We start from the raw sequence: 8555 nt of genomic DNA, 5'->3' as shown, positions 1-8555 counted from the left end.
CTACCTACCTCCAAAGCCTTAGCAAAAGTCTTTTTTTTTTTTTCCTGACTCCTTCGGGAGAGAACTTAAACTAACTCTCCATTTAGAGGAAAACACACAGAAATGCTGGCTTTGCCAAACTGGTTGGAGATGACTGTAAACGGCTGTAAGTTGATTTCGTTTTAATTTTATTTCATTCATTATTAGCTTCCACTAAGCTCTTTCGGAAGACGGAGTTGAGGGAAACAAGTGTTCATGGAGTGTAGATCTTCTGAGGTTGAAAGAAATGCTCTTTGTTTTCAAACAATGCCTGGGAGCTCAGCCACAATCCCCAACACTTTCTTTCCATTGTCATCCGGGTCAGCGCACTAAGGGATAAAACACTCCAGTGCAGTCTGAGGTCTATGGGGGTGGGAAAGGAGAGAGCTTGGGGAGACAGAATGAACCTTTATTACATACATACACTCTTCCAGACTCTCCATCTCACCAGACCCGACAACGCCAACTGGAAGAATGTGACAGTTGTTGAATGCGACAATACTGAGGTTTAGGCAAGTTGAATGGCTGTCCCCAAGTTACACAAAGATCAACAACAAAAAAACAGTAATATGGCCAAGCGCGGTGACTCACTCTTGTAATCCCAGCACTTTGGGAGGCCAAGGCGGGTGAATCACTTGAGCCCAGGAGTTCGAGAACAGCCTGACCAACATGGCGAAATCCCATCTCTACTAAATACACACACACACACACAAATTAGCTGGCTGTGGTGACAGCCTGTAGTGCCAGCTTAGGCTGAGGCAGGAGGAGAATCACTTGAACCCGGCAGGAGGGGGTTGCAGTGAGCCATGATTGCACCACTACACTCCAGCCTGGGCAACAGAATCAGACTGTGTGTCAAAAACAAACAAACAAAACCCAGTAATAGTAGTTAACATTTACTGTGTGCTAAACATTTTTACATGTATTATCTGACTTCATCCCCAAAGCAGTGGTTATGAGATAAACTCTATCTCCAACGCACATTTTCCAAATGAGAAGACTGAAACTTTGAGGGATTAAGTAAGTTGCCTGCATTCACAGAGCTGGCAAAATGATGAAAGCAGAAATTATTTATTCATTTACCAACATTTGAGCATGCTGCTTGCCCACACCATGCTAGAGGTAGGAAGCGATACCAAGATATATAGGATGGATAAGGTCCTGGTCCTGAGGGGCTATGGATTAGTGGAAAACAAATAAAACAGGCAATCTTTTCTTTTCTTTTTTTTTTTTTTTTTTTTTTTTTTTTTTTTGAGACAGAGTTTCTCTCTTGCTGCCCAGGCTGGAGTGCAATGGCGCAGTCTCGACTCACTGCAAACTCCGCCTCCCAGGTTCAAGCGAGTCTCCTGCCTCAGCCTCCCAGTAATCCTATAGAATCACAGGCATGTACCACCACCACGCCTGGCTAATTTTGTATTTTTAGTAGAGATGGGTTTTCACCATGTTGGTCAGGCTGGTCTTGAACTCCTGACCTCAGGTGATCCACCTGCCTTGGCCTCCCAAAGTTCTGGGATTACAGGTATAAACCGCCACGCCTGGCCAAAAACAGGCAATTTGACTCTATTTTACAAACACTTTAGAGCTTACTATGTAGCAGGAGGAGGTTCAAGCTCCAGGAGCTGTTAAAGACGTTCCTCCTCCTCCTAGAGAAAATGGAATCCAGGAAAGAGCCCAAGAAATTCTGGAAGAGGAGCCAAAGGAGAAGACATCCTCAGAGAGATGAGGAGAAGCTTGGAGGAAAGCGTGTAACCAATGTTCGGTGTGTCAAAGGCAGCAAGAAGCACAGCAAGATAGCAGAGGAAGGTCTGTTGGATTTAATCATATGAAGGCAGCTTCCTGGCTATACCCCTCCTAAGTGGAATGACAGCGCCATCCACCTGGCATCCTTTCCTTCATTCCCTTCATTCAATCCATCTCCAGAAATGGCTCCCTTATTGTTCTCCCAGCACACTGCCCTATCTTCTTCAAGAGTTCCCAAAGAATGATTCCAGACAACCAGCATCCACATCACCTGTGAATTTGCTGCAAATGCAGGTACACAGACTGAATTAGAATGTCAGGAGATGGGGCCCGGAAAACTGTTTCAATCAGCCCTGGAGGGCTCCATGAAGTTTGAGTCCCTCTGCCTTCTTCATCATTCCCAGTGATCCTCTTCTGCAATCCCGGTGATACTTCTGAATCACAGATAAAATGATGCCCATCTCTGCTTAAAACCATCCAGAGGGGTCCTGCTATCTTCAGAATTAAGTCCAAAGCCATTCTTCCCAGTTGTCCATGTTCTGTGAGTTTTTTCAGTTGCCTTGTTCTTCTGTTCAAAGCACTGTTCACCCACCACCTACCCATCCACTGACACTGCTACCCACCAGCCTGCCATGCTCTTCTTCATCCTTTGTGGCTCGCCTTCTAGTAATCTCTGACCTCCAGACAAGGTTCCACAGGGGAATGGGAGTGCCTGAGATAATACTGCTCACTTCTGTGAAAATCACTCATCCTGCCTCTGAAATCAATTCCTTGAGGAACGGACCCACTATCAGTCTTGTTTAACAATGAATCCCCAATGGCGACGTAAGTGTGCAGCATCTAATAGTGACTCGATAATCCTCAATTCCCCAAGCCCTTGATGGGGCTTGGCACAGTGGCTCACTCCTGTAATCCCAGCACTTTGAGAGGCTGACAGGAGTGGATCACAAGGTCAGGAAATCAAGAGCAGCAGCCTGGCCAACATGGCGAAACCCTGTCTCTACTAAAAATACAAAAATTAGCCAGACGCAGTGGCAGGCACCTGTAATCCCAGCTACTTGGGAGGCTAAGGCAGGAAAATCACATGAACTCAAGAGGCAGAGTTTGCAGTGAGCCGAGATTGTGCCACTGCATTCCAGCCTGGGCGACACAGCAAGACTCCATCTCAAATAATAATAATAATAATCCTTTGATAAATGGTTGAATAAAGACCCATTTTGATGGAGTGATGGACGTTGGAGCATGAGTAGCAGAGGAAGCAAAAGTAAAGTTCTCAACCACCTGTCAAGAGACTCAGCTGGGAAAAGAAGGAAAGAGATGAATACATCAAGTGAAGTCAAAGATTTTTATTTGGATTGATTTGATTGATTCAAATTTTATTTTATTTTAATTTTTACTTTATTTATTTATTTTTTGAGACAGAGTCTTGCTCTGTCATCCAGGTTGGAGTGCAGTGGTGTGATCTCGGCTCACTGCAACCTCTGCCTCCCGGGTTCAAGCAATTCTCTGTCTCAGCCTCCCAAGTAGCTGGGATTACAGGTGCCTGCCACCACACCCAGGTAATTTTTTGTATTTTTAGTAGAAACAGGGTTTCACCATCTTGGCCAGGCTGGTCTTGAACTCCTGACCGCATGATCCACCCGCCTAGGCCTCCCAAAGTGCTGGGATTGCAGGCGTGAGCCACCGCACCCAGCCCAAATTTTACTTTATGTTATCAAAGATAAAAGAAAGAATTAGTTTAGATGCTGATGGGACAGAGTTGAGAGAGGGAGAACTGAAGATACAGGAGCAAAGGAGATGATGTAGCCAGATGTAGGTATCTCTGGGGCAGTTTTCTTCTTTGTTCAGTGCATGGAGCTCTCAGCTGTGTGTGGAACTGAGGTGAGGAAGAATGCATTCCTGAAACAGTCTCACCTCCAGGTGGTGACTCTTCCAGGTAGGAACTTCAAAGGCCAGGCCGGGTCTCCTTCGCTGGGCTCCCAGAGCCCTCCACCCTTCCTCTAACACAGCACAGGTCCATGTGCTCATGTGCGTAAATAACCTGTTTAATTCTCTTTCTCTATTGCTAGATTCCTTGTGGGCAAAGACTATGTCTTTCTCTTTCATAATTATATCCTGAAGACCAGGCATGATGTCCATTATCTGAAATTGTTTTGAATAAATGAATGAGCATACAAACAAATGAATGAATAAATGCATGTATTTGCATACAGTTTAAGTTTCTACTTCCTGGGGCTGTCAGTCTTTTTCACCCCACTCAGTCCTATGCTGCCTCCTCAGCTCATACCAAATCTCTTCCCCTATGTCTACCTACTTCATTCCAGACAGCAAAAACCTCAGCAATAGCTTCTCTGAATCTATCAGTCAGGATCTCCTGGTGACAAATGGCAGAAACTCAGCTCAAATGGGCAAAAGCAAAAAAAAAAAAAAGTGTATATTAGTTTATGTAACTGAAAAAGCAGGAATGACTCAATCTAGAGGCTTACACAATAGCCCGTCTCTATAGCTTCATCTCAGTCAGGATCTATCTCCACCTGGGGCAAAGGTGGCTGCCAGCCTTTGGAGACTTACACAAGCTTCTCAAAGACAGAACCCCTCTTTCCCTCCAAGGCAAAAGCCTTAGACGGATTCCAATTGTCTCCCACAGTCATGCGCCCACTCTGAGGCCAGTGGATCAGTTGGATCCCAGCCCCCATCCTGTGGTAGCTTTGGGGCCCCACGGTTAGTAGCACCATCAGGAAGGGGAAAGACAAGTTCTAAAAGGAAAGGATGGGCACGCAAAAAGGAACAGATGTTCTCTGCATTGACTCCTTGAGCAATTATGGTGCTAAGCTCCTGAGAGCTACATAGAATGTAGCCCAGATGTTTTTTAAAACCTGGTTTTCAGAATTACCTTTTGTGAAATAGAGATTTCGAAAGTCCACTTAAGAACTGCTAAACCAGAATGTTCAGAGAGTGACACCTAGGATTTCATATTTTTTAAAGCTCCACAAGTAGGCCAAGTTGGTGGCTAGATCTTGTAATCCCAGCACTTTGAGAGACCAAGGTGGGAGAATTGCTTGAGCCCAGGAGTTCAAGACTAACTCGGGCCAGATGGTGAGACCCTGTCTTTACAAAAAAATTAAAAACTGACTGGGTGATGCATGCCTGAAGTCCCAGCTATGCAAGAAGATCCCTTGGGTCCAGGAGTTTGTGGAGGCAGAGAACTATGATTGCACCACTGCACTCCAGCCTGGGTGACAAAGTGAAACCCCAGCTCTGAAAAAAAAAGAAAGTGCCACAGGGGAAGGGAGAAACAAATAAGTTTAGGAATGAATGTCAGAGTAGATGGCAAGTGCCTTCTGAAGTCCCACAGACTTCAGTTTCAATCTGGCTGTGCCCCCAGATAGCTGCCTGACCTATAGCAGACCTTGCTGTTCTGAGCCTAACTTTCTTGATGTGCAGCAGGGAAAGAAAGAAAGCAGTGGCCAGAAGAGTGTGAGAGCCATATCTCTCTGACAGTGCTTTTGAGACAATTAAATGAGAAAAGATATGAGAAATGTTCCAGCACAGGTTTAGTAAATGAGAATTTCTTTCCCTCTTTCTCTTCCCTCTTCCTTCCTTTCCCTTCCTTCCTCCCTTCCTTCCTTCTCTCTTTTTTCTTTTCTTTTCTTTTCTTTCTTTCTTTCTCTTTCTTTCTTTCTTTCCTTTCTCTTCCTTCCTTCCTCCCTTCCTTCCTTCCCTCCTTCACCCTCTCTCTCTTTCTTTTTCCCCTTCCCTTCCCTTTCCTTCCTTCCTTCTTCCTTCCTTCTTTCTTTCCTTCCTTCCTTCCCTTTCCTTCCTTCCTTCCTTTCTTCCTTCCTTCCTTCCTTCCTTCCTTCCTTCCTTCCCTTCCCTTCCCTTCTCCTTCCTTCCTTCCTTCCTTCCTTCCTTCCTTCCTTCCTTGCTTTTGATAGCATCTCACTCTGCCACCCAGACTGGAATGCAATGGTATGATCACAGCTCACTGTAGCCTCAACCTCCCAGGCTTAAGTGATCCTCCTACCTCAGTCTCCCTAGCTAGGACTACAGATCCCCAGCTAATTTTAAAATTTTTGTAGAGATGGATCTTTGCCATATTGCTCAGCTTGACCTCCAATTTCTGGGCTCAAGCAATCCACTTGCCTCGGCCTCCCAAAGTGTTGGGATGACAGGCGTGAGCCACTGCGCCCGGCCTCACCTTCCCTTTCTAATGTATCACAAAGTCTTTTAGATTCTGCCTCTGAAACACTCTAGTCTCTGTCCACACATGCCCTGGCCCATTGCTAATGCTCTCTTGCTGCCTACCATCATCCTGTGCCTGGGGCTTTCTGCAGTATCTTCTCCCTGCAGGCTTCTCGAAGGCACAGGGGTAGACTACTTCAAAAGCTAACTGAGCGGATCACTGTCCGACATATAGGAATTTAGTACTCTCCTTACTCTGATTATAAAGTACAATCATCTTCCTACCTGTTCAAGATCTGCCCCCAGATTACCTGTCCTGCCTCAACTCCTGCCATATCACCTGCTCTGATCTAGGTTACAACCTATGGAGGTAATTTCTAATGTATCTGAAATGCTAGGCACATACTCCCCTTGGATCTCTACCCTTGCTCTTTCCTCTGCCTGATTGATGCTCATTCAGCAACCCCTATCCCGTATCCTCCATGTCTCATTTTGAATGTCACTTCTTCATGGAAGCCCTCCCTGATCTCTACTTTCCTGGTTACCCTTATCCATGGTTATCTTGATCACAATAGCCAGCAATCATTAGCCACTGTGGTACCTTCTCATTCACCAGGCTATTCATGTTTCATTTTCTTTCACAACACCCCCTTAGAAAATTACACTTCCTCCTTTTACACTTCAGGGTACTGAGATTTAGAGTCAGCAGGTATCATTCTCAAGGTCATATAGCAATGCAGTGCAAAGATTCAACCCTAGGTCTTTCTGATTCCTTGTCACCAGCCTTCTCCACTTCTTGCTACTTCCCACCAACCACACCATATTGAAATTGCCTATTTCCTCCTCTTGCTTCCCCATTAGAATTGGAGCTACTTGCTTGTATGTCATGATGTCGTCCATGCTTAGCACAGGTTGGGTACATAGAACAGACCCAATTACATGGCTGAATAAATGCAGTCAGTGTGCTCAGGTGTTGAGATCCATGGCCAGAAATAAACTGGTGATAGATTTATGCCCAGAGGAGTTTGTACCTGCCTGGTTGCTTGAGGGTTAAAATATAGGACGATGACTCAGAGCTGGAGACAACCTTAGCATTCGCTTTCTAGATGAAGCACCTGAAGAAGATGCAATCTTCCTGAGATTCCTCTACCGGCTTTTGGCTGAATTAGCTTACGACCTCAGGGCCCTGGTTGAATCCTAACTGATATCAAAGCAAAGTAAGACCTCAGGTCTTCTGAGATGCAGGATGTTGCCTTACTACTGAGATGCAGTTTTCAAACTCACCCCATTTCCAAGTCCATGTCAGGTCTTATCCCCACACCCAGACTGACCCAGTCAACAAATATTTATCAGTCACCTCCAATAAATAAAAGAGGCACCAGTGTGGAAGAAACAGATTCAACAGTCTAGTGGAGAAGAGTGGCATGATACAAGTATTTGCATACGTAATTACCTAAACAAATGCAAAGGCACAAAGTAGTGGGGCCAGGAAGTACAGAGTATGTGGGGGCATCTGACAGCCTAGGAGTTCCAGGAAGGTTCTCAGCCAAGACATGGAGGGTGGGTAGGAGTTAGGTAAGCCAAATATCCTGAGACCCTGCTATGGGAGAGGGGAGACATGCTCAGGAAAGGGAGAGCAAAGCAGAGTGGAAGGAGCAGGAAGGACAAGAGAATTTCTACCCCTGGGGGAGACCCACGGGTGGGCCCAAGCCAGATCCTCCAGGGCCCTCGTAAAACAGTTTGGACAGTTGTCTAAAGACAAACTCCTCAGTGGGGAAGGTCACATTGATCATCCCACCAGGGCTGTCTGTGTCCTATGGTCAAGGTGGCACCATCCCCATGGTCAAGGGGAAAGTAGGTCAGGCATGGTGGCTCACGCCTATAATCCCAGCACTTCAGGAGGCCAAGGTGGATCACTTGATGTCAGGAGTTTGAGACCAGCCTGGCCAACATGGTGAAACCCCGTCTCTACTAAAATACAAAAATTAGCTGGGCGTGGTGGCGTGGGCCTATAATCCCAGCTACCTGTAATCCCAGCTACTCGGGGAGCTGAGGCAGGAGAATCACTTGAACCCGGGAGGCAGACATTGCAGTGAGCCAAGACTGAGCCACTGCACTCCTTGCTGGGCGACAGAGCGAGATTGCATCTTAAAAAAAAGGGGATGTGGGTGGGGGCAAAGTCATGGTGCTGAATGTTAGGACATCAGATTTTCTTTTTTTTTTTTTTTTTTTTGAGAAGAGTTGGAGTCTCCCTCTGTCACCCATACTAGAGTGCAGTGGCAGTGGCACAATCTTGGCTCACTGCAGCCTCCTCCTCCCGGGTTCAAACGATTCTCCTGCCTCGGCCTCCTGAGTAACTGGGATTACAGGCACCTGCCACCACGCCTGGCTAATTTTTGTATTTTTAGTAAAGATGGGGTTTCGTCATGCTGGCCGGGCTGGTCTCGAACTCCTAACCTCAGGTGATCCGCCCGCCTCAGCCCCCCAAAGTGCTAGGGTTACAGGTATAACCGGACACTGGATTTTCTGCACTGCAATTATCTCCCTCCAGGCCTTAGTATCCTGCCTGTAGCATGGGTCAGTAAGTCCAGACCAGGTAATGTCTGGTCTTAATG

Source organism: Rhinopithecus bieti, unplaced genomic scaffold (genome assembly GCF_001698545.2).
Source record: "Rhinopithecus bieti isolate Rb0 unplaced genomic scaffold, ASM169854v2 scaffold_54, whole genome shotgun sequence".
In the NCBI taxonomy this organism is placed as follows: domain Eukaryota; kingdom Metazoa; phylum Chordata; class Mammalia; order Primates; family Cercopithecidae; genus Rhinopithecus; species Rhinopithecus bieti.
Note: the sequence above shows the minus strand (reverse complement) of the source record.